This window comes from Gorilla gorilla, chromosome 19 (genome assembly GCF_029281585.2).
Source record: "Gorilla gorilla gorilla isolate KB3781 chromosome 19, NHGRI_mGorGor1-v2.1_pri, whole genome shotgun sequence".
Classification (NCBI taxonomy): Eukaryota; Metazoa; Chordata; class Mammalia; order Primates; family Hominidae; genus Gorilla; species Gorilla gorilla.
In genome coordinates, this window is record NC_073243.2 from 37,372,034 (window position 1) to 37,397,161 (window position 25,128).

A 25,128-nucleotide genomic window follows, 5' to 3' on the forward strand; every position below is an offset into this window, starting at 1 on the left:
AATACTCCACAGCTTCATTAAATGGATCTGGCCAAATGAGATTCTGTGTGTGAAATGGTCTTTAAATTATATAACACCACGTAAATATTAGGTATTATAATTACTATTGTTACCTCATAAGTCTATTACAAGATTCAGAAGAGATAATGCAGGTGAAATTGCCTGGAAAAGTACTATGGAAAAATCTGTCAGGAAAAGTACAAATGTAAAATGGTAACTGAAGTAATAGTATCAGTACTTTTAGTTATGAGAGGCTAGAGACAGTATGAGAAGTACATAAGAGGGTACAAAGGCATTATGTAAATAAAAGGTTTAGAGCATTTGAAAAACAGGCATGTGGTCAGTTCAATGGAAACAGAAGACAAACCCTGGAATTTCCCAGAACAGAAGCATCCATGTTAGTGGAGTTGTGAGCAGGTTAGGAGTCATCGTTCAGACAGTAAGTCCATACAGCATTTTATACTTAATAGGCCTTTTGATGATCAGAATGAGAGACTGACTCAGGTTACAATGAAGAAATTGAGATTCATTGGTGGATATATGTAGGCAGAAATCTGTACCAGACCTCATGGGGGAATTGCAAAGAGCCAAAACTCATGGAGAATGGTATGTCCATCAGGAACTAGGAGGTTACGCAGAATCAGAAGCGACTCTGGGAGCTGGATTGCCTTGTGGTCCTAGAGCAGCAGGAGTTTTCTAATTTTTTACTGTTTGTGCCACTGCACAACCGAGTATCTCATTGCTCTTCTGCATGTCATTCAGTTTTAGCTGTCTAGGACTGCAGGCTTTCCCCTAGCTTTTGCCTGCCCAGGCTTCCTCTTGCCTGTGGCTTCTGCTACTCTAGGTTTCTGCTGAAGGCCTCTGGGCTTCTGTTTCCTTCCTACCTTTCCACTCGTGAATAGCTCTATGATTCTCATTTAGACGCTTCTAGAGAGGGACTCAGTGCTTCCATTGATCCCCCTTGTCTTTGTTAGGCTCAGCTTTTGTGTCAGGGCGACTCAGAGAGGAGCTGCTCTGAGGTGAGACTTCTACACCTAGATTGTGATGGTTAATACTGAGTGTCAACTTGATTGGATTGAAGGATACAAAGTATTGATCCTGGGTGTGTCTGTGAGAGTGTTGCCAAAGGAGATTAAAACTGGAGTCAGTGGGCTGGGAAAAGCAGACCCACCCTTAATCTGGTATCTAATCAGCTGCCAGCACAGCTAGAATATAAGCAGGCAGGAAAATGTGAAAAGAGAAACTTGCCTAGCCTCCCAGCCTACATCTTTCTCCCATGCTGGATGCTTTCTGCCCTCAAACATCACACTCCAAGTTCTTCAGTTTTGGAACTCGGACTGGCTCTCCTTGCTCCTCAGCCTGCAGACGGCCTGTTGTGGGACCTTGTGATCATATGGGTTAATACTTAATAAACATATATATATTCCTTTAATTCTGTCCTTCTAGAGAACCCTGACTAATACAGGGTTCAGACCAATCACCTGCGAATGAGGATGGAGAGTCACCTGATCTGAACCTAGCAATTTATGCTCCAAGAACCCCTTCCCTTGGGGCTGTTGGTGGGCACCCCTTGGGGTGGCGTGGGGCAGGTGGCTTGGAGTGGGCAGGCACTCCACAGTTTTCTTGTTCAGTGCACATGTGAGGATGCTTGGAGTTCTGTGACACTCAGTTTACTTTCCACTACTAGGTCAGTAGGAGCAGTGGCTTGTAAAAGGCACTTTCTGTAAAAACAAACACATTAAACAAATACCCTAAGTACAATCATGATGATAATGATGGCAAACAAGATGAAGGAGGAGAAGAAAAAGAAGAAAAATGTAGGGATTTTGAAATGTGTTCCTTTTAAGACACTGAAAGAAAATACACACTGTAGAGCAGGTGTGTCCAATCTTTTGGCTTCCCTGGGCCACATTGGAAGAAGAATTGTCTTGGGCCACACATAAAATGCACTAACACTAACGATAGTTGATGAGCTAAAAAAAAAAAAAAAAAAAAAATCTCATAATGTTTTAAGGAAGTGTATGGGCCAAATTCAAAGCTGTCCTGGGCTGCATGCGGCCCGCCGGCCATGGGTTGGACAAGCTTGGTGTAAAGTGTCAGGAATATTATGCTTAGCTGAAGCCGAACTTTATTTTGGATTCTGGTTATTTTATCTAAAGCAGCTTCGAAGTGGCTTCCTCGACATAATTAAGAATCTCAGAATTTTGGAACAGAAAGAAACCTCAAAGAAATCTACTCTTTGGTTAGACCATTTTGCATGATCTAGTCCCTACATCTTAGAGAAGTGGAAATGAGGTTCTGTGAGGCTGAGTGGCTCGGCAAGCTTAGGAGGCCTCTGTTCTGTGATTTCAGAACACAGCGGTGATTTCAGAGATTCTCTGCCACAGAACTGCTAACTCTGGTTGGCTGGTTTCCACTTGAGCACTTGTGTAGATGGAAACCTTATTGGCTTAAATAGTTACCTTTCTTGGGGGCAGCTGGCCTGGAACTCCTGCCAATCTTTCCCTTATAAAACAGAAATCTACTTTTCCTATAAAGGTGTGGTGTATTTTCTAAGCTTTATTTCAGACCCTGGGTGTTCCCAAGCCAACTTTCACCGTCACATTCTCACGTCCAATTTATTCAGCCTCAGAGCTGTTACCAAATGGCTAGAACCAGAAGCCACACTAGTTTCCAGGTGTTTGTGAAGGATCTGGCCACTAACAACACAAAACAAAAATAATACCACAATGTCACTGCCGTTTTAATCAATCTCCCAACTTTATCACACAACAATGGCTATCCTGGGTGAAGCTTTTTATAAGTTTTGTGTTCTGCCAACAAACAACCAAAAAATAAAATTGGCACTGGATTAAAAAAATTCATGTTATAGTGGTAGCTGAGGTGTTCTCGTGGTTCTAAAATGATAAACAAAATAGCCAAAATATGTATAAGATATCTGCCATGTTTAACTGTGTGGCTCTGGGCAAGTTACTGTCTCCACCCTTTACAATTCCTATCTGAACACTAGGATATTTGTGTTCTTAGCACTGTCGTTGGCTTACAGGAAATGCTTAATAAACTACCTATTAATATTGAATACCTTTTTATTTAGTCTTCATAAGAACTGCATAAAGAATGAAGCTCAGAAAAAATCAAGTAATTTGCTCAAGTTCTAAAAAGCAGAAAGTGGTAGAGTTAGCATAATTAGTACTAATTATCTGAATTCAATTTGGTGGTCTTTTTGCTTCACCAGAGCTAACCACAACTGCCATGTTTTAGGGCTAGGCAATGGGAACCCCAGTGTGTATCCTGGATCTGACTCTCAGCTCCCAGGATTTAGAAACCCCAGTGCAACCCCTGTCTCAGTGCCTCTCTCCTTGGAGGCATCTTGTGGGCCATGCCAACACCCACTGCCCCTCTGCTCTGACAGGTGGCAGGATCCTGGGCTCTGGAGGTGTTGAAGGAGAGGTGTAATTTTCTTCCTCCCCTGCCTATGGGTTGGACTGTTTGACACTCCCTGAGGGGCCTCAAGAACTTCTTGCCATAGACTCTAAGCTCCTTATCTTGGTAAATCAACATAATGCTCACCAAGTTGGCTTTCCTCAAGTTAAGGTGGCTGATGTGTATGGAAATACTCAGTAAGATTTATTGAGAGCCTCACAGAAAACTTGGCAGGTTTTATTTCTTAAGTGATGACAAAGGTGGCCCTTGCCAGTGAAAGGCCACACTGTTGGCCACCCCTTCTGAAATAGTCTTGTTGACTAAAGTTCTGTGCAGGATTTTATTGGCACCTATAAACAGACAAATTGGCAGCTCCTCGTTTTCTTTTGTATTGACAGATGTGGTGGTGAGACTTGCTCTTGGATGCTGTCAGGAAGTATCATCTGACTGCGTTTGGTACCCTGGGGGAGACAAGCAAAAACTTGAGTGAAGGAAAATGAGAACTCACCTGAAAACAAGAAGAGTCTTTGGAAAAGGATTTTTGTGTAGGTCATCTGGAAAGTGTTTACTCTTAGCAGTTATGCATAACTATAGTCTTAAGAACAAAGTGAGGTGGGGGTGCGGGTAAGGGTGGGAATGGGGTAGGGGTAAACGAGTGGGTGGAGACACGTCTGTGTGTCCAAAAAACTGCCCCAAAGCAAACATGGCCACATGCACACATCTAAACAAATGTGTCTCTTAAGACTTTAGCCTCCAGCATACTATGTAGTCGCTGCATTCGTTGACTTTCTTGTCTTACCCAGCAAAAGATGTAGACGATTTCCACTATCTTTCCATAGACCCTTGCTAAATGACCAGATGGGAAAAGTCTATTGCCTGACCAAATTGCCAGTCAGCCCATGAGCAGTCCAGACAGCGCAGGATTTATAGAAAAGGAATTTTTATGATTTCTTCCTGCCCAACCCCCACGAAGAAGCAAAGGCCCTACTCTTGACCTTGGCATCCGCTTGTTGCTTTCTTCTCGTCCATGACACCTAGGCTTGATATTCTTTACCTTGGGTATTCTTGTGAATATTTGCTGAATTTTCATTTACACCAAATACAATTCAGAAGACAAAGGCTTTCCAAGTTTCAGATCTCCTGAGAAAGGTATGAGTGTGTAAGTATGTTAAAGAAAAGCTCTCAGCTTGTCTCATGGTTTAAAGTCCTCCTGAGATATGTGAGCTGAATCTAAGGAATAAAGTAGATTGGTTCCTCCCTGTCAGATGAGTTTTATCAAAATGTGATAAAATGTGGTAAAGAAAAATGGTGGGCCAACTTCGTTATAGTTCTACTGAGGGACACTGTACAGGTAAACCAGGCCATAACTCATTTGTCCTGTGACAGTTTTTATTATTCTGTTTTTATGCAGTTTTGAAGAGTGAGGGGAATTGCCCTAGACAACAGATGTGAGAGACTTTTTTCTTTCTTTCTGTCCTGTGGACAGGCCTCAGGCTCCAGCCCAGTGACTCATTGTTGTGGTATTATATACCTCAAGATGAAGTGTGTGCGGTGGAAAGTGTGGGCAGGATTTATCAGTGCGACTTCTTCCTTTGAAGTATCAAGGCAGGCTACTTTGCTGATGGTTTCTGGAACCTGGCCAAGCCCCAATATACTGTGAAAATAGCCGTCTTAGGTTTTCTTGGCACATGAGAACATTTGCACTTGATTCTCAGACCTCCATTGCTTTCTGATGTTTTTGAGGCCAGTGTTCTTGGGATTTAGGGCTCAGGGCCAGATTGTAACCCTGCCTGTTTGTACTCCTTCAAATGCCCCATCCCAACATGGTTTTGATGGCTCCAGATACAGACTGTAACACCAACTTGAGTTCCAAAGTGCAGGCTGGCTTTAGGTTGCTTTTAAGCATTCATGCATAAATTTCTCTATAGCCCACATTTCCTGCTACCCTGCCCCCACTAACAAAATGCTGACTCTTAAGGCGTTTTACTGTGACAATGCTTTCTACAGCAAAGCATCTTCACATTTTCAGCTTGAAAGCAAGGCAATGTGTACGCGGAGAAAAACATAGGAATACCATGATAACTCTATCAGTAAATTGAAAAAATAGGGCTGGGCATGATGGTTTTACACCTGTAATCCCAGCACTTTAGAGGCCAAGGCCAGTGGATTACTTGAGGCCAGGAGCTTGAGACCAGCCTGGCCAACACGGTGAAACCCCGTCTCTACTAAAAATACAAAAATTAGCTGAGTGTGGTGGCACGCGCCTGTAATCCCAGCTACTTGGGAGGCTGAGGCAGGAGAATCTCTTGAACCTGGGAGGTGAAGGTTGCAGTGAGCCAAGATCATGCCACTGCACTCCAGCCTGGGTGACAGAGTGAGATTCTGTCTCAAAATTTAAAAAAAGAAAGAAAGAAAGAAAAAGAAAGAAAAAGAAAGAAAGAAAGAAAGAAAGAAGGAAGGAAAGAAAGAAAAGTGCTCCTTTTCTAGTTAAAAAAAAAAATCTATCATCTGTTTGCCTGTACCTTCCTCCTCCCACCTTTATTCATTGTCATACTGTTATTAATTTTGGGAACAAAGGACATAAGAGCCTAATTATGTTAGACTCCCAGACACCCTTCCAGAGGTGAATGATCAGCCACATTTCTCATCACCCAGCTATGTGTAATAAATAGTTTCCTTGTAAATGTGTATTTCCCAATAGATGCCCCATTTCAGGTTTCCCTCTAGCCTGGGAACCAGACTCTGTCATTCCTGATTAAAATATTGCCAGCCTGTGCTGGGGAACCCATAACTAACCTTGCTGAGCATCTTTTGCACTTTCTCCTTTTGAGTGGGCAGACCCTTTAATAAGGCAACTTGATGTGACTGGACTTGAATCTGGGGAAAGGCTTAGAAAGCTGGCAGACCCATGTCAATGTCCTCCCAGTTGAAAAGACAATTGATATGTTTGCAGGTTGGGTTCTGTTATGGGCTGAATTTTTCCCCCCAACCCTCTCAAATTCATATGGTGAAGTCCTAACCCCCAGGACCTCAACAGGCCCTTGTTTGGAGATAAGGTATTATAGAGGCAATCAAGTTAAAATGAGGTCATTAGGGTGGGCCCTAATCCAATATGACTGATGTTCTTACCAAAAGGGGAAATTTGGGCTGGGCACGATGGCTCATGCCTGTAATCCCAGCACTTTGGAAGGGCGAGGGGGCAGATCACGAGGTCAAGAGATCAAGACCATCCTGGCCAACATGGTGAAACGCCATCTCTACTAAAAATACAAAAATTAGCTGGGTGTGGTGGCGCATGCCTGTAGTCCCAGCTACTCGGGAGACTGAGGCAGGAGAACAGCTTGAACCCAAAAGGTGGAGGTTGCAGTGAGCTGAGATTGTACCACTGCACTCCAGCCTGTGTGACAGAGCAAGACTCTGTCTCAAAAAAAAAAAAAAAAAAAAAGTTGGGGGGGAAATTTGGAGACAGATCTATACACTTGGAGACTGCCATGTGAACATAAAGACAGTTCTCTACAAGCCAAGGGGAGAGGCCTGGAGCAAGTCCTTCCTTCACGGCCCTCAGAAGGAACCAATGCTGCGGACACCTTGATCATGGATTTCCAGCCTGCAGAACTGTAAGCCAATAAGTCGGTGTTGTTTAGGCCACCTCATCAGTGGCACTTTGTTGCGGCAGCTCCAGCACATATATATGTCTCTTTGGCAGCAGGTTCTGCGGCAGAGATGAGTATGTAGGGCTTATTAGGGAGTGCTTTTGGGATAAACTCCCATGGAAGAGAAGGGAAGGGGGCAGATTGGGACAAAGGATAATTTGAGCTGTGATGTAGTCCCAGCAAAGGTCTCAGCTGACTTCATGGGAAGCTCTGGAGCTGGTATGGCGCTTCGTTGTTGGAATATGAGCTTGGGCCTTTATAACTCCCTGCTGATCAGTCGCTGGGTGGGGGCTGCCTCTGCCTAGTTTTCATAAGCCTAGACAAATCCTGAAGAGGATTGACAGTTGGGGATGGTCTTTTGGGAGCAATTCCAGCTTCTGCGGGATAAATCCTTCAATCCTCATGGGGGATCTCAGTGGCACATCACAGCACCACCATGAATACATGTCACCAGGGGTTGGCTGACTTAGGAAATTTGATAAGCCACCCTTAATTTTCAAAATGGGGTTGAACTTTGTAAGGTGTGGTACTGTTCAGTTCTCTTTTTCTTTCTTACTTTCTAGGTGAAGCAGGTTGTGGCTCCCCCAACACTTTGATCCTGTCCTGGGTGAGAGGTGGGGCATGGGAGGTGTATCAATCATTATCTAGACAGAAAAACAGAAACTACTCTGGATGTTTCAAACAGAAGGAATTAATGGAGAAAGAATGTTACAAAGGTGTTAGATGGGCTGGGGAAGCACACAGGGAGGGAAATGTGCCCCAGAGATCAGGAAGCTGGGGTTTTTCAACCTGGGTTGAAACCTGCAAGCCCACACTGTCTGCTGAGTTTCTAAAGATGCTGCTGCTGTTACCATCGCCACAGTCGGATCTATGCTATTCTGACTAGGAACCCCGGACACTACATTTTGATGCTGGTGAAACCAGGACTGACACCGCTAAAGCTCAGTGTCACCCATGGAGCTGCCAGAGCCCATAGTTGCTAATCTTGGTACTACTGCTATTGGTGGCTCTATCAGTAGCAGACAAAAAAGCCTTCTTCCTCCTATATTCTAGCCTTCTTCTAGCAAGTGGACTGCAGTACAGAGGAAGGCATGGAAGAATGGCATGGATCTGGGACCAGCAGACAATAGTCCACTCTCTTTCAGACTAGCTCTTTGCTCTGTCTCTTCTCAGTGTATTGTCCTGAGAGGGAGGTCACAGAGCAATGGCCAGGAAGCCCCTCCCCAAGACTGAGGAGAAACCAGGTCTACTAGCTCTCATCCAATATTCTCTGAACCACATCATGGCATAGCTAAAGCCCTGCCTCCCTTTTTCCTTTCCTTCTGGTTTCCGAGAGGAATACTGGGTCACCACTAAAATGTGGACCACAAAAGGGCCAATAAGATCAACTATGCTACCCAGACACTTCAGTCAATACCTGTCAAACTGATGTTTCAACTGAATTTCGGGTTGGTTGATTGAATTGGTCAAATAAATGTTCTCTGGACACATGTATTTCTCTGGGACATTGACAAAGTAGCAGCATCTACTTATCATGGATAAAACTTCTTTTATTTATTATCTATTGGCTTTTTACAAATAAAACTTCTTGTATTTATTATCTATTAACTTTTCAGGTGATTTTACATTTTTCCCCATTCTTTCAGCAACCATGGACATATCATAAATCATCCTTCTTTCATCCATCTGTTCTTTCAGAAAATTATTTACTGGGGAATCAACTATAAACAAGGGTTTGTATTTTGTACAGTGGAAGGAATACAAAGAAGTAAAAGAAATAACCCTACCAAGAAGGAGTTGATAGCTACTAAGAAGGAGTACACTTTTACAAACAAAGTAATTGACCTGCAGAAAGTGCTAGAATCAGCCAAGAAAGTGCTAGAATCAGCCAAGACTTCTAATTGGCAAGCTGAAGCCCTCCCCATAAACAACCCCCTACTGGTTGAATATTGAGGTGACACACTCGGTTGCATCAGCTCTAAGATTCAGGTCAATGTCTCTTATTATTTTGAATGGCATCTGATTATAGATTAATACATGTTTGGTCTAAGGTTACCTTGAAGTGTCTTCATTTGTCCTCATGGAAGTGACTGAGCAGGCTTGATTTTTTTCCATGTTGCTTAGCTTTCAGATACAAATTAAGCAATATATTGTATTCCTTCTGTCTAACCATGTGGTTGGTATAATTTCTCCACAGACAGCTGAATTCAACAGCCTGTCTGTAGTGATTCAACATAAGTAAGGACAAAACGGTAGGCGGTAAAGGTTGTCAGAAGGACACCTGGGCCTTCACTAGGTGCTGCCACTAAAGCCAGGCCATCAGATATGGCAAACCTCAGGGTGCTGCCAAATCTTACAGACCAAATTCTTTTCACCTGGCAATTTTACCCATTCATCAGACCCAATATTTCTCCTAAGTCAGGAGACACGATGAGAATTTTATCAAATCAATTCTGCAGTTAGTAACTTGACTACCATCTAGCATATTATTCTAGCCATCTATCCATTTCTTCAAATCATAGACTATTTCAGGATATTTCCCCAATCATACTCGGATCTCAGATGATAGGCTGAACTCACTCTCCCTCTTTTGAGTGACCACTGTGCTCAACAGAGGCACTGATGTTACCATGGTTTCCTTAGTGACAGAGATATTACAAAGGGGAGAGTATGGTTGAGGAGGCAAAGCATGAAAGGGAAAAGGGGCCTTGATATTCCTGTGTGCAGGGTGCTAGCCAGACTTCACTGCCTCACACTGGGGACAGTTGTCCAGCTCATGAAAGATTGCTGTCAGGGGATAAAAGCCTCGTTTGGCTCACTTAAGATTTGTGAAGTATGTTCTGTGCATCAGGCATTTTACCATTTTAATTTCCAGAAAAGACAGCTAATTTTTCCTGTGCATCTGGGATGTTCCCCCAAGATAGCAGAGACGAGAAGGCAGTTTTGTGGTGCCACAGTTGTATATGGGCTTAATTTGAAATGATTAGTTTCATTAGCCTTGATATTCTAATTATATCTCTACATTTCACCATCTTGCATAGAGAATATGCAAAACAAAGGGCTATTGAGCCAGGGTTGGAAGGAACCCTGATTTTGATTGTTTCTCATTTTCCTTTTTGTTTTCAATAGAAATCAATCCCTAGTGTTCAGTAAGGCCTCCAAGCCATTGGAGCCATTTAGCAGAGCCCTGCTAGGGTGTGCGCTTACCTGGACAGGTTCCTGACTAGTCATCCACGGCTGTCAGGACTTAAGGATGATGCTTATCAAGGTTCTTCTTATGCTGCTAGAGAAACTGCCACCTATTTCTCAGAGATTCTTTCCTGGGTAGAGGTACCTAAATGTTGCCCCAAGTTCCATGGAGTGTGATAGCCACCAGATTTGACTTCAATAATATTCTTCATCTCAGAAGCCGGGGTAACTGGGCAACTTGTAACATTTTGTGTTTGTAAGGTGGTGGGATTTTATAGAATAATGAATCTTCACAGAGCCCTGGGTTGCTAGGGAACCTCGATTTAGTTCCACTTTGGAATGAGGAAAATATGAAAAGAAAAAGAGAAGTAAATTTCTTAGAATTTCCCCACTCATGTTTCAGTGCTGATACAGAATTCCAGAATGACTGAGTATCCTAAGCCCATGTCAGTTATCTCTCAAGGTTGAAAGGAGAAACCTGGCGAAAGGATAGGGCAGTAAAAGAGAACTGAGGTGGCTGTTTGAAAGGGGCCATGTCTCCTTGGAGACACGTGTCTCTCTAGGAGGATCAATATATAGCATTGTTTCTCCATGGCTCTCATGTACTCTTTTGAGACCTTAGTGTACTGTTTCTAGATCAACAATTTATGATATTTATTGAGCACCTGCAATGTGTCCAGCTTTGTGCTTGGTGATGTGAAGGCAAGAGATGTAAGGACCTGGTTTCTAATCTTCAAAAAAGTCTACACTGTGGTGGAAGTGGTAAGGTTTATTCAAATAAATTAATTTAGAAACTATATCAGATAGATAACATATAGAAGCTTATGCTACCTGTTTGCAGGTCAGAGGTTCCTTTCTTGCCACTGGAAAAGAGACAGGAGAGAGAACACCAAATGTCAGAGTCACTGGGAAAGGCTTCTAGAAGGAAGAAAAGCTTAAATTGTGGAAAAGAAAAAGAAAGTCTGATAGGTCCCTGATATTCGTGAGCTTCTAATTACACCAATATTGTGATAATTTCTTCCACAACAGAAACACAAAGAGAGTTTTTGCCTCTGAAATGACAAGCAGAGAACCACAAGGCGATGTTGAGATGCAGAGGATGGCAGTTTCCCTCCTTGCAGAGTGACTCATGCCTCCACTCCAGGGTGCAGGGCTTAGATTCATGACAGGTAAGAACAGGCCATAGGCCTTACAGGTGGCTTTCAAATACATGAGATCAGGGATCTACTGTATTTCAAGATGGGGAGATTTAGCATGAGGCACAGAGGTGAGACTGATGAAGAATCTGTTCCAGCTAGGATGAAAGTTCATGGAAGGAAGCAACAGAAACAAGGTCTGCTCATAAAGGGTATTGAGGTTAGACCCGGTGCAGTAATTAAAGAGGAATTATTATATCTTATTGGACAAGCTAAAGATATAGGATAAGGGCTGTTTCAGAAACACTTCAATGGGAGTGGCATAGGAAACAATTGGAGGGGAAGGGAAAACTAGAATCAAGGAGACGAGTTAGAATGTAGATTTTATGAGAGGATGGAGATTGCATTGGCAGAAAAGAAAGGGCAAGTCAGCAAGATTCTGCAAATAATAGGCTTTGGTGATAAATTTTCATAGACTATGAGGAAGGAGATGAAGAAAAAGGAGGGTAAGAAAAGATGGTCTTAGCAATACTCCACAACTTCCCAATACTCCATTGTCTAAAGTAGTTTCTCCACTGTGCATGTGTGCTGGGTGATGCTTCACATGCAAAACACTCCATGGGCCCATGGTTGTAGTGCTCTTTTTTGAAAAATTACAAACATTTAAAATTGTGGTAAAATGTACGTAGCATTAAATTGATCATATTAGCCATTTTTGAGTTATACAGTGCACTAGTGTCAAATACATTCATATTGTTGTGTAGCCAGTTTCCAGAACCGTTTTCATCTTGCAAAACAGAAACTCGGTACCCATTAAACAACAACTTCGCATTATCAACCACCCCTCTCCTTTCTGTCTATAACTCTCATACGGTATTTTTCCTTTTATGACTGGCTTATCTTACTTAACATCATGTCCTCAAGCTTCATCCATATTGTTGTGTGTGTCAGAATTTCCTCCTTTTTTAAGGCCGAATAATATTCTGTTGTACATATGTACCACATTTTGTTTATTCATTCATCCATGGGTGGACATTTGGGTTACTTCCACCAATTGGCTATTGTGAATAATACTGCTATAAATGTGGGTTTTCAAATATTTCTTTGACCTTGCTTTCAATTCTTTTGGGTATATACCCAGAAATGGAATTGTTACATCATATGGTGATTCTATTTTCAATTTTTTGAGGAGCCACCATATTGCTTTTCAGAGTGGCTGCAGCATTTAACATTCCCACCAGCAGTGCACAGGCATTTCAAATTTCTCCATATTCTCACTTTATTTTCTGTTTTGTTGTTTTTCGTATTTTTTGCTTGTTGTTGTAGTCATCCTGATAGTTGTGAGGTGGCCCGGGGTTGTATTTTGAAGGTATGTCATTCCACTCACTGGGTGTAATTCTGTCTCTTTTTCTGTCATTTAAGAAAGCACACTGGAATACATGAGTTTATGAATGACTTTGAAATGGTGAGAATATTGAGTCAGCTCTAGTTTGTCTTTTGTAATGGAACTCATTCTGACACCTTGGTATTCTATGATGAGTAACAACTTATTTGTGATACTCCCTATAACTTATTGAGCCTCATCAGTGAGTCCTGATGTCATAGTTGAGAACCACTCCTCACTGAATTGAGTTTACAATACAAAATATTTCTTCATAAACACCCAGTGAAAACAGCATGTTCCCCCCCGGAATCAGTGCTACCAAAAGGAAGGGAAAAAGCAAAAGTAAAAAGGAAAGCCAGTCATGTAACAAGATTTTATTTCCTCCCAAGTGGCTTTATCAGAGACACTTACCAGAAACAATGCCTCTCTCCATTTACAGAAACTCTGAAATCCAAGGTTTGAAACCTGAGGCCAAAGTACCTATCACTCCTCTCTTAGGTAGATGGTTAGTGGTTCCCACCTGTCCGACTTGGTCACGTGGCAGCATCTAGAAAGGCAAAGCTATAACAATGAACAAGAGTGTTTTCTTTTTTTTTCTGAGGTTTCATTTACACCAACAGGCTTTGTTCAGTTTAAGGAAAAAAAATTTTTTTCCAGCAAGGAACTTACATCTGTAGAACTGCTATAGACACTTAATAAGTAATCTAAGTACACAGTAGCTTCTAAGGCCCCTCAAAGATGATGAAAAGCTGAGGATGCCAAATGCTATACCCCTAGACTACTGTGCAATAGAAAAAAGATAGGTCTTTGGCCAGAGATTCTGGTGGCAACTTTCTCCCAGCAATTTCTCCTCAAGGCCAGGGGGAAGAAAAAAATATACATAGAGGGTGTGATATCAGAAAGGCCAAGAAAAATACCCCAGCGTATTTTGTGTCTGGATGATTCCTGACATTGTTCTACTTGAGTGCTTTATCCCTAGTCAACAACTCTTTAAGTAGTTACAATAGAGTGGGTTTTTTTTTTTTTTTTTGTCTTCAGCTCCAGTTTGAGGGTTTTGTTTTATTAAGAGACCAGAGTCTCGCTATGTTGCCCAGGCTTGAGTGCAGTGGTTATTCATAGGCACAATCCTGTTACTGATCAGCATAGAAGTTTTGACCTGCTCCATTTTCGACCGGGACCAGTTCGCCCATCTTTAGGCAACCTGGTGGTCCCTTGCTCCCAGGAGGTCACCATATTGATGCCAAACTGAGTGCGGACAGCCGATCCACATAGTGCACTACAGCCCAGAACTCCAGGGCTCAAGCGATCCTCCTGCCTCAGCCTCCTGAATAGCTGGGATTACAGGCACATGCTATCACATCTGGCTCTAGTTTAAGTCTTTAAAAAAGACTGAAGGACACTTAGAAACTCAAGGCTGAGGCTTTTTAAGCAGCAGTGGGGCTATGAGATAATGATATCCTTAGGAGACCTTTCCTCCACCTACTCAATGCTCAGAATCAACTGAAGAACAAAGGAAAGTCAGAGGTTCTAAGCCAGGGATTTCTCTGAGACTCCTGCTCATTCTCCCGCGTGGTGGAGCATCATTAATTATCCAGCCCTCCCACACTTAGAGGTTGCTTTCCCAAAACCTGCTTGAAATTTGTCTCCACCCATTTCTTTCTTTTTTTAAACTTGTAAATTTGCTTTTGGGAAACTATTACTGAGAGTAACTATGAACACACACTAGTGGGTAGTGGTAAAGAGGGCTGAGTTCAGGGTCAGACCACCTGTGTTCAAATCTTGGGTGCCCCATTTACTAGCTGTGTGACCTTGGGCAAGCTGTTTGCCCTCTTTGGGCCCAGGTTTCACAGCTATAGTTGGGGAGAGTGATATTGCCTTCTCAGAGAGTTGCTGTGAACATTAAGGGGATTAAAACATGGGATGCACTCAGAAGAGTACCTACATATAGTATGCACCATATAAATATTAGTCATTATCGCCATCCTGGGCTCCGGGTTCCAGTTCCTCTGCCCAGCTCACAGAGCAGAACATTCAAAACCCAATTGTTTCTTCTATACTCAACTCGCACTTTCAATCTCTTCAGATTCTGTTGTGGGCAAAGTCTGAAGGTATTTTTGTTCCAAAATCACTCAAAATATCTTCTCTCTGACTATGAAGTGACCTTGCTTTCCCCTGCTCTTGAGTTAGTCTCCTTTTTCCTTTTTTCTCTGTTCCTTTTTCTGTTGCCTCTCTTTCCTTTTTTTGGATTTTTGTCCTCATATCAGAAGATATTGCAACCTTCCATACCCCAGTATTCTGGAGGGAACAGAGGTTCCCCTCCCATGCAGATGCTCTCCTCCTTTACTTGAAAATCATAGAAATTGTTTTTCACTTAATTCTTTTTAGATTCACTGTTTTACTCTGTTTTGATTTTTTTCTTTCCAGGTCTGGCTTGCTGCTCACAACTAAAACACCTTACATACATGTACATACATCTATTTTATCCTTGTACGGAAATGAGAGCAATGGTGAGTGCGTCAGGGAATATTCCAGGATCTCTAGAGAATATTCCTAGAGTAGGTTTTGAAAGCAGAAAGGAGAAGATGTGGTGGGTGGTATAGTGGTGAGGCCAGAGGGGAAGACAGGCTTGGAGGCCATGGCAAATGCCCTTGTGCCAGACAAGGGTAAACATGTGGCCCCAGCTGATAGCCCAAGGCAGCCATGATGGCCCAAGGAGGTCTGGTGAGGGAAGGAGACTGGTGGCTCTTTCTGAGGGAGCTTTAAGGAGCAGCACTATCTCTGACATAATCTCACAGAACTTCTAGCACCTTCCTTACCCCTCCCTGCACTGCCTCCTCGCTTTCTGTTACTCACCCCAGGGTTATTCAGGCTCTGAATTCCCTTCCAGCACCTCTCTCACTGCCCACAGGCTGGTGCCATGGCAACTGTCCTCACAGATATGCACAGATGGCCAGATAAGGCCTGGTGGCAACAGCCTGAAGCGTGTGTAACAGGACCTCACCATGGCAGCCACTTCTACTACACTCTGGGGCCCAGTCCCTATGAAGACTCCAATCACGGGGAAGACTGGCCTGTCAAGCTAAGGGCAGCTGAGACATGGTGCCTGAGAACCCTGGGAGGAGGCTCATCTCCCCACCTCACTGCTGAGGGAATGAGAGACTGGGAAGGTTCTGTGGGGATTTCCAGGTTGGGTCAGTGCAGAAACATTCCCATGAGTCAGCCCCCTGGTTGCAGGGAAATGAGCCATTCAGTAGCTCTGTTACAAGTGATCCTTGCTGTGAAATGGTGCTTATACTGCCCGTGTAACTGGGAGACAATGCACACACATTTGCACAGTCTTCTTTAAAATAGAGCAGGCTAGGGTTTGTTCTTATTATCAATTTGCAATAAATTTAGCTCTGTCATTCAGTTGACCGGACGGCTTCTTTTCATCTATTTTCTCTCTCTCCTACCCTTTGCTCTGATTTTTAAGAACTGAGGACATTAGATTCCATATTTCTACCCTCGGAATGTAAGGTGGCACTTGAAATACTAGATTCATGGATGCATTCTTAAAGCTTCAACTCTAAGTACATAAGTAATAAAAAAGATTATTTTTATATTGAAATATGTGGACTTATGGGCAAAAATGAAAGATTATCACAAGCATGAGACTTTGAAGAAGCCATTCACTTGTTGAAGGCATTTGGGCTCACCCTTCAAGTGACGTATTGGCTCCCTCTGCCCTTGAGAGATTTTTGGTGGAAAAGTTTGAGAACTGCCCTATGACTTGGTGACCCTTGGTGACCTTTGACTGTCTCTATACCAATTTTTGGAAGAGCAGTGATTTCTTGTGGACCACATGCCTCGCAAAATTGGGAGATACGGATTTGGCGAAAGGCTGAGCAGATTCTAACCTGATGAAATTTCAGATACACAGTTATGTAATCATAATTATTCCCACTATAGTGGGCCATATTGATTAGCTGCAAAAGAGAAATATAGGTGACCAGAGGTAGTGATGAGATCAGCTTGTCTTCATGTTGAGGACTAATATTCTTCAGTATGGTTCTTTTCATATTCTAATTCTCTGCATTAACCAGACCATATATGTTCATAAATAATCAAAAAAGTGTATTAATTTATGATTGTATTCTCCCTGAATTTAACTATCTCATACTTAGAACTTTCTAACATGTGGTAAAATTGTTTACTTTGATCATTATCTCTTTCCCAAGAGGCCAAGTAGGGAAGTCAGCACTGGGTTGACCAGAGAGCTGGTAACACTGGATGGTTCACATACCATTTGCATGTTTCTTATTTGGTAGGCTCCAGGTACTTCTTTTGACCACTTTACTAGCCATGGGTTATGCACTGAGGTTGAGTTGTAGATTTTCACACGCAGAGGAAGAAATAAATTCTCCTGCTGTCCTTGGGCTCCCAGTGACTGGGAAGAATGGCAGGTACCTTATTAAGAAGTTGGGCAAATGCTGACACATTCACATTTTGTGTAGGTAGGAATATTGCACACGTTTGTGTGGCTACAGTTCACAGACACAGTGGCAGCTTCTTCCTGGTTCTGATGGCTGGGCAAAGCTACAGTCCTGGGGAGGGGGCTCTGAGATAGTCAATAGATGTATATTTAGCTTCCAATTTTAAAATCATTACTATTTCTTTTAGCTAGGATAAGAAATTTAACGTCTTGACATATCAGTTTGCATAATGGAGAGATATGATATCCATCTCAGGAGACAATTGTTGAGATAATGCATGTGCATGAACTAAGCACAGGGTCTGGTGCTGTAGTAGGTGCTCAATAAATGATAGATGTGCCAGAAGTTCTAAAACCTCCAAGGTATGTAGCGTCAAGGTAATAATAATATTCCCTCCCTCCCTAAACAAACATCAAAAGACCCCAAAACTAAAAATTCCAGCCAAGCAGAAGGCTGAATGCCAGCATATTCTGGAGACAGGGGAGAGCGTCCTCTGTGCAGATACCATGTCACTAGTCATCCCTGTGTGCTAAGCCAGTGAGACACAAGGATGAGTTATTAGCATAATCTCACTTTGAAACTTCTGCTCACAGAGAATAGCACTATCTTCAAGATGGTAAATAAGCTCAAAGGGATTTAATTTACCAAACGAAATGTGGATAATACTGTTTTATCTTTCAGAGAAGACATGTTGCTGCCTTTATAACCTCAGTAACGAGGCTATTACCATCTTAGAGCGACTCGCTCCTGAGTTCTGATTGAGTTCTGAGGGAGCAGTAGGCCACCTAGCTGATTCATCTGCAGAAGTCATGCCCTCCGTTTAGCCATCTTGGGCAACTCCCTCAGTTGTGCATTGCTGTCTCAGGCGGAAGGAAAAGGCAGAGAGGAAGGGGACTGAGGGGAGGGTAATGGGATGCTGGGCTCACTGCTGTATTTTGTAAAACCATTATTATTCTTCATTGCCATGAGAGTGTCCTCATTTCTACACAATATTTTATACTCAATTAATTCCTGGATGTATCATCAGAGACTAATGTGTTTTGTGTGTATACTGACTAACCTGGGATGTGTTTTATGTTGTTATTTGTTTATATCATATTTTTTCAGCAAGCAGTAACATATTAATTGCTCATTTGGAGAATAGAATGGCTATCCTGGAACCATCTTTCTTTGCTGAATTTAGTTCATCTGTTCTTATTGAAAATGCCATTGGCAATGGGGATCAAGAGCCAAGGATCCTACTGTGATGTATTCGTGTATGTTAGATATTGAGTTATTAATTCATCTTCAAGTTCCTAGTTCTGTTGATAAAATAGGTGTCGACAAAAAAAGTCAAACTCTGTAAAATATTTGAGGAGATTTATTCTGAGCCAAATGTAAGTGACCAATGGCCTGTGACACAGCCCCAGGAGATCCTGAGAATATGTGTCCAAAGGTGGTTGGGTTACAGCTTGGTTTTATACATTTTAGGGAGACATAAGACATCAAATCAATACATGTAGGATGTACATTGGTTTGGTCTGGAAAGGCGGGAGAACTGGAAGTGGAGGGCAGGGGGATTGGGAGTTGAGGTGGTGGTGTTTCCAGGTCATAGATGGATTCAAAGATTTTTTTTTTTTCTGAGACAGAGTCTTGCTCTGTCACCCAGGCTGGAATGCAGTGGCACTATCTCAGCTCACTGCAACCTCCACCTCCTGGGTTCAGGCAATTCTCTGGTTTCAGCCTCCTAGGTAACTGGGACTACAGGTGCACTCCACCACACCCGGCTAATTTTTTGTAGTTTTAGCAGAGATGGGGTTTTGTAGTGTTGCCCAGGCTTGCCTTGAACTCCTGAGCTCAGGCAACCTGCCTGCCTTGGCTTCCCAAAGTGCTAGGATTACAGGCATGAGCCACCATGCCTGGCCAGATTCAAAGATTTTTTGATAGGCAATTGGTTGAAAGAGTTATTATCTAAGGACCTGGAATGTCTGGGTTATAGAAAGAATGTCTGGGTTACGAAGAGGTTATGAAGACCAAGGTTTTGTCATGCAGAGGAAGCCTCCAGCAGCAGGCTTCAGAGAGAGTAGATTGTAAATGTTACTTATCAGGCTTAAGAGTCTGTTCTATCAATCTTAAGGCCTCTGTATTGATGTTAAAGCTGGTCAGCTGTGCTTGAATTCCAACAGGAAGGAAGGTATAATGAGGCATGTCCAGCTCCCTCTTCCCATCATGGCCTGAGCTAGTTTTTAGGTAAATTTTGGAATGCCCCGGGCTGAGAGGATGGGTCCCTTCAGATGGTTGAGGAACTTAGAATCTTAGTTTTGGTTTATATTCACAGGATTGAGAAATGATTATCAGAAGCCCAGAATCTGTGAGCTCCTCTGATGTAGAGAGGCACTGTGGCTGTGTAAAACATCACGATAGGGACCCACGTCCCCAAGTCCTGATTGATTCAGATGGCATCTGGTTTTTTTAGTCCTTACTTGGTTTCACTGCCTAGTAATGTAAGATTTCATAGGTCTGATAAATTCCTATTAGACAGTCATTGATTGCATGAGGCAAATAACTGGGTCAGAGATCTGTTGTGGGTTTTGAGCTCTCCCTGGAGGGTTAATGGGCCTGCCTGTGAGGACAGGACATTCTTCCACATCCCACAGTCCCCTCACTGTCTTCCTGGCGGACCTCTGCAAGAGCTGTTGGAAGGATTGAACTGACAGACATCAGAGGTTTGCAGAGGCCAAATAGCCTTATTTCCAACAGTGCTTTGGTAATAGGCTTCTGCTCTTTTGTTTCTTGCTCAGTTGCTAAACTTTTGGGTACAGTTCTTGAAGGATTCATAGGTACCTGAAAAGCCAATACATTCTTCCACATTGCCCTATGCTTAGTGGTTATGCTTTTCCTCTTTATCAGCAGGAGTTAGAAAACAAGCAGATTTTCCCTCTGAGATTCTCAGTATTGTTCTGGGTTCTATTAAAATGCTGGGTTAGTTTTCAGAGGGATTGCTTCATCCTTTGAGCAATTAGTACCTTTTAAAAATTCTGACATCTTTCAGACCCTGTCCTGCAGACCCCACTAAAGTGCTTTTGTCAGAACAGTTTTAGCAGTCCTAGATCATGTTTTGCCAGCTGCTCTAGCCAGCGGTACAGAGAAAACACTTAAGCATATGGTTCAGATGCTTGCATTTTTATCTGGGTAAATCTGTGTGAAAAGGCCCCAGAATTTAAAAAGCCAATCAGTGTATATAATGTCAGAACGCTCACTGTTTGTCTCATTTTCTTAACATCCTGGTGTGATCTTCTAGGTGTGTCTAATTGTTCCAAAGGCACAGCTGTGTGGATTTGATTTCCCTACAAAAAAAAAAAAAAGCCATATCCTCCAATGTCAGGGAACAGTCTATTACTTCCCTCCTGGTTCTCACCTTGGAATTTCTATGAAGCCCCCAGACTTTAAACTCTTTTGGCGGCAAAGTAGAAAGCATTTTTCCTTCAGCCTTAAAGGCTGACTTGTGATACCTTTGAACTTATCCTGAAGAACAAGGACCATTCAGAATTGATCTCATCACTCGGACTTTTAAGCATGTTCATAGCTCAGAGCTAAAAGGAAAAAAAACGGAGAGAGAAGAAAGGAAATCTTCACTGATCTTTCCTTTGTACATACTTGTGTGACCCTTTCATGCAGGCTTTTGTGGGGGCGTTGCAGCAAAAGATTGTTTTGCCTCAGAGAACAATTCTTTTGAGACACAACAGACTTATTTTCCTGGAGCTGAAATGAATATTTCAGCATTGACGTTTAAGGCACCCTCTGAGTCTGATCTTGGGGAAGCGGGAAGCTACTATTTGTAGTTGGAAAAAATATCAACCTCAGATGAAGCAAATCATAGACTCTACTGTTTCCTCAAATTACTCAAGGTTAATAATGTCAAAGATACTCGCTAAGCAGTGGGCATATTCCTCTAGGTAACATTCTGACGTGATCCATTATTCAAGTCAGGCAACAAAGCTGCCAAAATCCAGAGAGGACAGACACATTTGTGATGAACTTTCATCCTGAGAACTACCTTCTTGAATGAGTAGGCTATGGCCTCTCCCCATTACCTCTTTGTCCTCTATGGAAAGGATCAAGGTGTCTGAGACTGGAGTGCCTGCTCTGTGCCTAGATTGGAAACCTAGGCTGGTTTGATTTGCCTACAGAAAAAGCCTGTGGCTAGAAACCAACTTTTGCCACAGCTGCCCGGTCCAGCTCCACCTCTCCTTGGGAAGGCGTCTCTCCTTGATTTGGAGATTTCCTGCAACACACTATCCTGACAGGTGACTCAGCTGCCAAACTTCCCTTCCTGGACCAATTGCACTGCTGTTGAAGCACTTATAAAGTATATAACCTAGTCTCAATTATTAGTACTCACAGAAGAGAGCAATGATATAAAGCAAAAAACAGACCCAGCTAGCAGTCACTTCCCAGAACATGTGCTTTTGAATTGCTATGTTTTCTACTGCCGGGGTATGAGCTTTCCTAACATCAGCATAAATACCACCCACACAGCCGTTTCTCATGTTTTTTATTAGATATTGTTTTTGCAGTTGATAGGAGTCAAAGAAGGTCCTTATAAAGCTTTGTCTCAGGGAGTCTGTGTCAGTAATAAGTGACAGAAAACTCAAAAACGCTTAAGCAGAAAAGGGAATGTATTAACGAAAGGTATTCAGGGCTTCAGAATGATAGATTTGGGGGCTTAGGTTAGTTAATCACAACTGTTATTATCATCATATTTTGACTTGGTCATTTTTTTTTGTAAGCTTAAAAGTGTCAACTCCATGTGACAGCAAGATAGTTCTTAGTTTCAAATCCAGCAAGCAACAAGAGTGACTGTTTCCCTCACAAACACCTCAGAAGAAAACTCTAAGGTATCTCATTGTCCCTGTTGGGTTAAATGTCCTTTCTAAGCCAGTTATTGAAAAATGTAATAATCATGTTGGGTGGTCTGAATCGCATGTCACAATGAGCTTGTGTTATGGTCATCTCCCTGGAACCATGTAGACTGAAAATAGGAGATGAATGGATTTCTAAATGAAGATGGGGACTGTTTCCACAAGAAGTGGAAGTAGAAACTGGGTGTGACTAAGAGGACACATGTTCACTTTAGGCACAGATACAGCTAAGCAACCATACCTTCTCTAATGGTGCCAACTTCATAGCAGGCTATATTTGCCACGACTTAGTAAAAGGGGAAGAGAGGAAGATGTGTAGAGATGAATAAAACAGAATCTTTGCCTTTGAGAATGTTGGGGCCCAGAAAGTGATGCCCCAAAGACTGATGCTGTGATGTGCTGAGGAGCCCTAGAAGCTGCCTAAGAATGAAGGTTCCTCTACCTTTGTCTTGTCTCTTAAGCACAAGGAAGGACTCTTCCTGGAATTTCTTTATGTGACCAAGAAAGCTTCTTTCCAAAATAAATGCAATTATCTTAAATGCTTTCCTTAGGGACCTCATCAAATAACCAGGAAAGATTAATCACCTGAGAAGAGAAGAGAAGAGACTGGGAATCTTCACCCTGCCCAGACAGATTTTTCATCTATTCTCCTGAGAGCAGCTCCAAGAGATTACCTGTGGGACTCGATTTGCATAATAAGATGACCTTTGTTCCTGTGCAGTTCCACCCCTCACCTTCCCATAATGTCTGCCTCCCACCTCCCAGGTGCATTATTTTTCCCTAATGACTTACTGCTCCTTAAAAGAAATGTCTACACTTCCCATCTCCTTCCTCCCCTATGGAAAAGGCATATCACTTCTATCATTCTCCTGTGATCCCCTGTGCTATGCACATTACAATAAAATTTTGTGTGCCTTTTCTCCCATTAACCTTTTTGTCAGCTGAGTTTTCAGCAAAACCTCAGAGGGCAAAGGGGTAGTTTTACTTTGGTCCCTACAAGAAACTCTACATTGTAAGTTTTGCTTTGGCTGGAGATTGCAAATTCATGGTTCAAGTGCCAACACATGTTGTCTTGTGCTCATAGCAGACTCACTAATAGGCCTTTCCTGATGAATCTGGATATAGCTTTAGAATTCTTTGCATCACTGCAATCCAGGCAGCTGGTATAAATCAATGGAGATTGGCGTATAAGATACTTATTTTTCAACCTGTGTTAGATTGATGTTAGTCTGTTGGACCAAGTGAACATTTATTTTCAGTGTGGTTGGGTAAAGTAGGTTGGGTGTGAACTGGAGGAAGAAGAGAGCTGGTTGGCAACAGACCACAGATCACTAGTCATAAGGTAAAGCCTGGATCTGTATGAGGATAATTGCTAGTTGACTGTATTTCACAATTTGCGGATATCTAGCTTCTTACAAATAGGTCAATGAACATATCACATTCATTTATTTTCAAAACACTTGAATATTTAAAATAATACTAGATGAAAATAACAGTGAGTAATCAAGCCCACATTTTTAAAAACAATTTTATTGAGTAAGATCTGTGTGGGGTAGGGGGAAGAAAATTCTTATTTCACATTACTACAGCATAACTAATCTAGCTGTCTATTCTCTATGTTTAGAAATCATACTCAGTTGGTTTAATGGTAGAGTTAAAGGCCAAATCTGCCATATAGTAAGTAGTACATGAAGCCAGGAGAAAGGATCCAGCATACAAACCATGACAGAATACACACACATTTTGGAGATGCATGCTTTCTCAAAGCTCTGAGGACCATCATGAAGACATATTAACTGAAAGAATATGAAGCGATGTGAATAGTTCCTAACTATTGGAGGTAAACATTTCTAAAATTATTTGGACAAAAAGTTAATACATTGTACAAGCAACTCTTAAATGCTTTGTGAGATTCAAAGAGGATAGGCTTGCCCCTTTTAAAAGAAGAGGTAAACAATCAAGTTGGAGAGACAAGATTTACAAATATGAAAACTTAAATAACAATAAAGCACTTAATAGTAGCAAGCAATAATGGAAAAGATGTCAGTAGGCAGTAAGTGGTTAATTACCAAATGTATTATCTGAATACTAATTGTGGAAACTTTTTTGAAAGGAGTGATTAGTTCAACTTGGAGAATGAGGAACATCATTACTAAAGAAGTGAGATCTGACCTTGGTCTCATTTGGGAGTTAGGATTAGGTTAGGAAGGCAGTTTTGGTGGGGAAAGTAGTCTAAGAAAAAGGAAGATGAATGGAAGGATAAAAGTATATTTGGAAGAGAATAAGGAAATAAGTTTATCTGGAGTTGTTATTTTATGCAGACAAGTTGAGGGAAGGGGAGGTAGTAAAAGTATATTGAGGCCCATTATGGAGGCTCTTGAACTCTGAGCTGAAGGTTTTAGATACAATCCAGTAAGCAATGAGGAGTCCTGGAAGGCTTCTGATTGGCAGAGTGGCATGGTCTGGCAGTGTTTTGGGGAGAGGTAGTTTGACATAGATGTGGGGTATAGAATGGAGGTAACTGATGTTGAAATTGAGGAAACCATTAAGGGGCCTTTTCAGCAATCCTAGGAAAGGTAAAAGAGTCAGATTTAGCTTGTTGTCAGTAGGAATATAACCAGCACTGTGAAATAAGAATCAACAAGGCTTGGTCACTATCTTAGTCTATTTTGTGTTGCTATAGAGGAATACCTGAGGCTGGGTAATTTATAAAGGAAAAGAGTTTATTTAGCTCACTGTTTTGCAGACTATACAAGAAACATGACACCAAACTGTGGTTGTCTTCTGGTGAAGATCTCAGAAGTTTCCACTCATGGCAAAAGGTGAAGGGGAGCCAGCTCCTGTAAAGATTACATGGCAAGAGGAAGTGAGAGGGAGAGAGGAGGTGCCAGCTCCTTTTTAACAACCAACTTTTGTGGAAACTAATAGAGTGGAAACTCACTCACCACCCCCAACCCCTGCCAACCCCAG

General features: G+C 42.2%; 2 long non-coding RNA genes across 2 annotated transcripts; one reads left to right on the forward strand and one right to left on the reverse strand.

Moving 5' to 3' along the window:
• Nucleotides 1–3,644: 3,644 nt before the first annotated feature.
• Nucleotides 3,645–9,685, reverse strand: LOC109023828 (uncharacterized). The gene is made up of 2 exons (XR_002003280.3): nucleotides 9,133–9,685; nucleotides 3,645–3,884 (listed from the first exon to the last, which is right to left on the reverse strand). It is a non-coding gene; the product is annotated as an uncharacterized lncRNA (long non-coding RNA).
• A 97-nt stretch (nucleotides 9,686–9,782) lies between these two features.
• LOC109023829 (uncharacterized) lies at nucleotides 9,783–24,992 on the forward strand. The gene is made up of 7 exons (XR_008672999.2): nucleotides 9,783–9,909; nucleotides 11,295–11,434; nucleotides 15,210–15,292; nucleotides 22,027–22,134; nucleotides 22,710–22,923; nucleotides 23,783–23,998; nucleotides 24,905–24,992. It is a non-coding gene; the product is annotated as an uncharacterized lncRNA (long non-coding RNA).
• The last annotated feature ends 136 nt before the right edge of the window (nucleotides 24,993–25,128 follow it).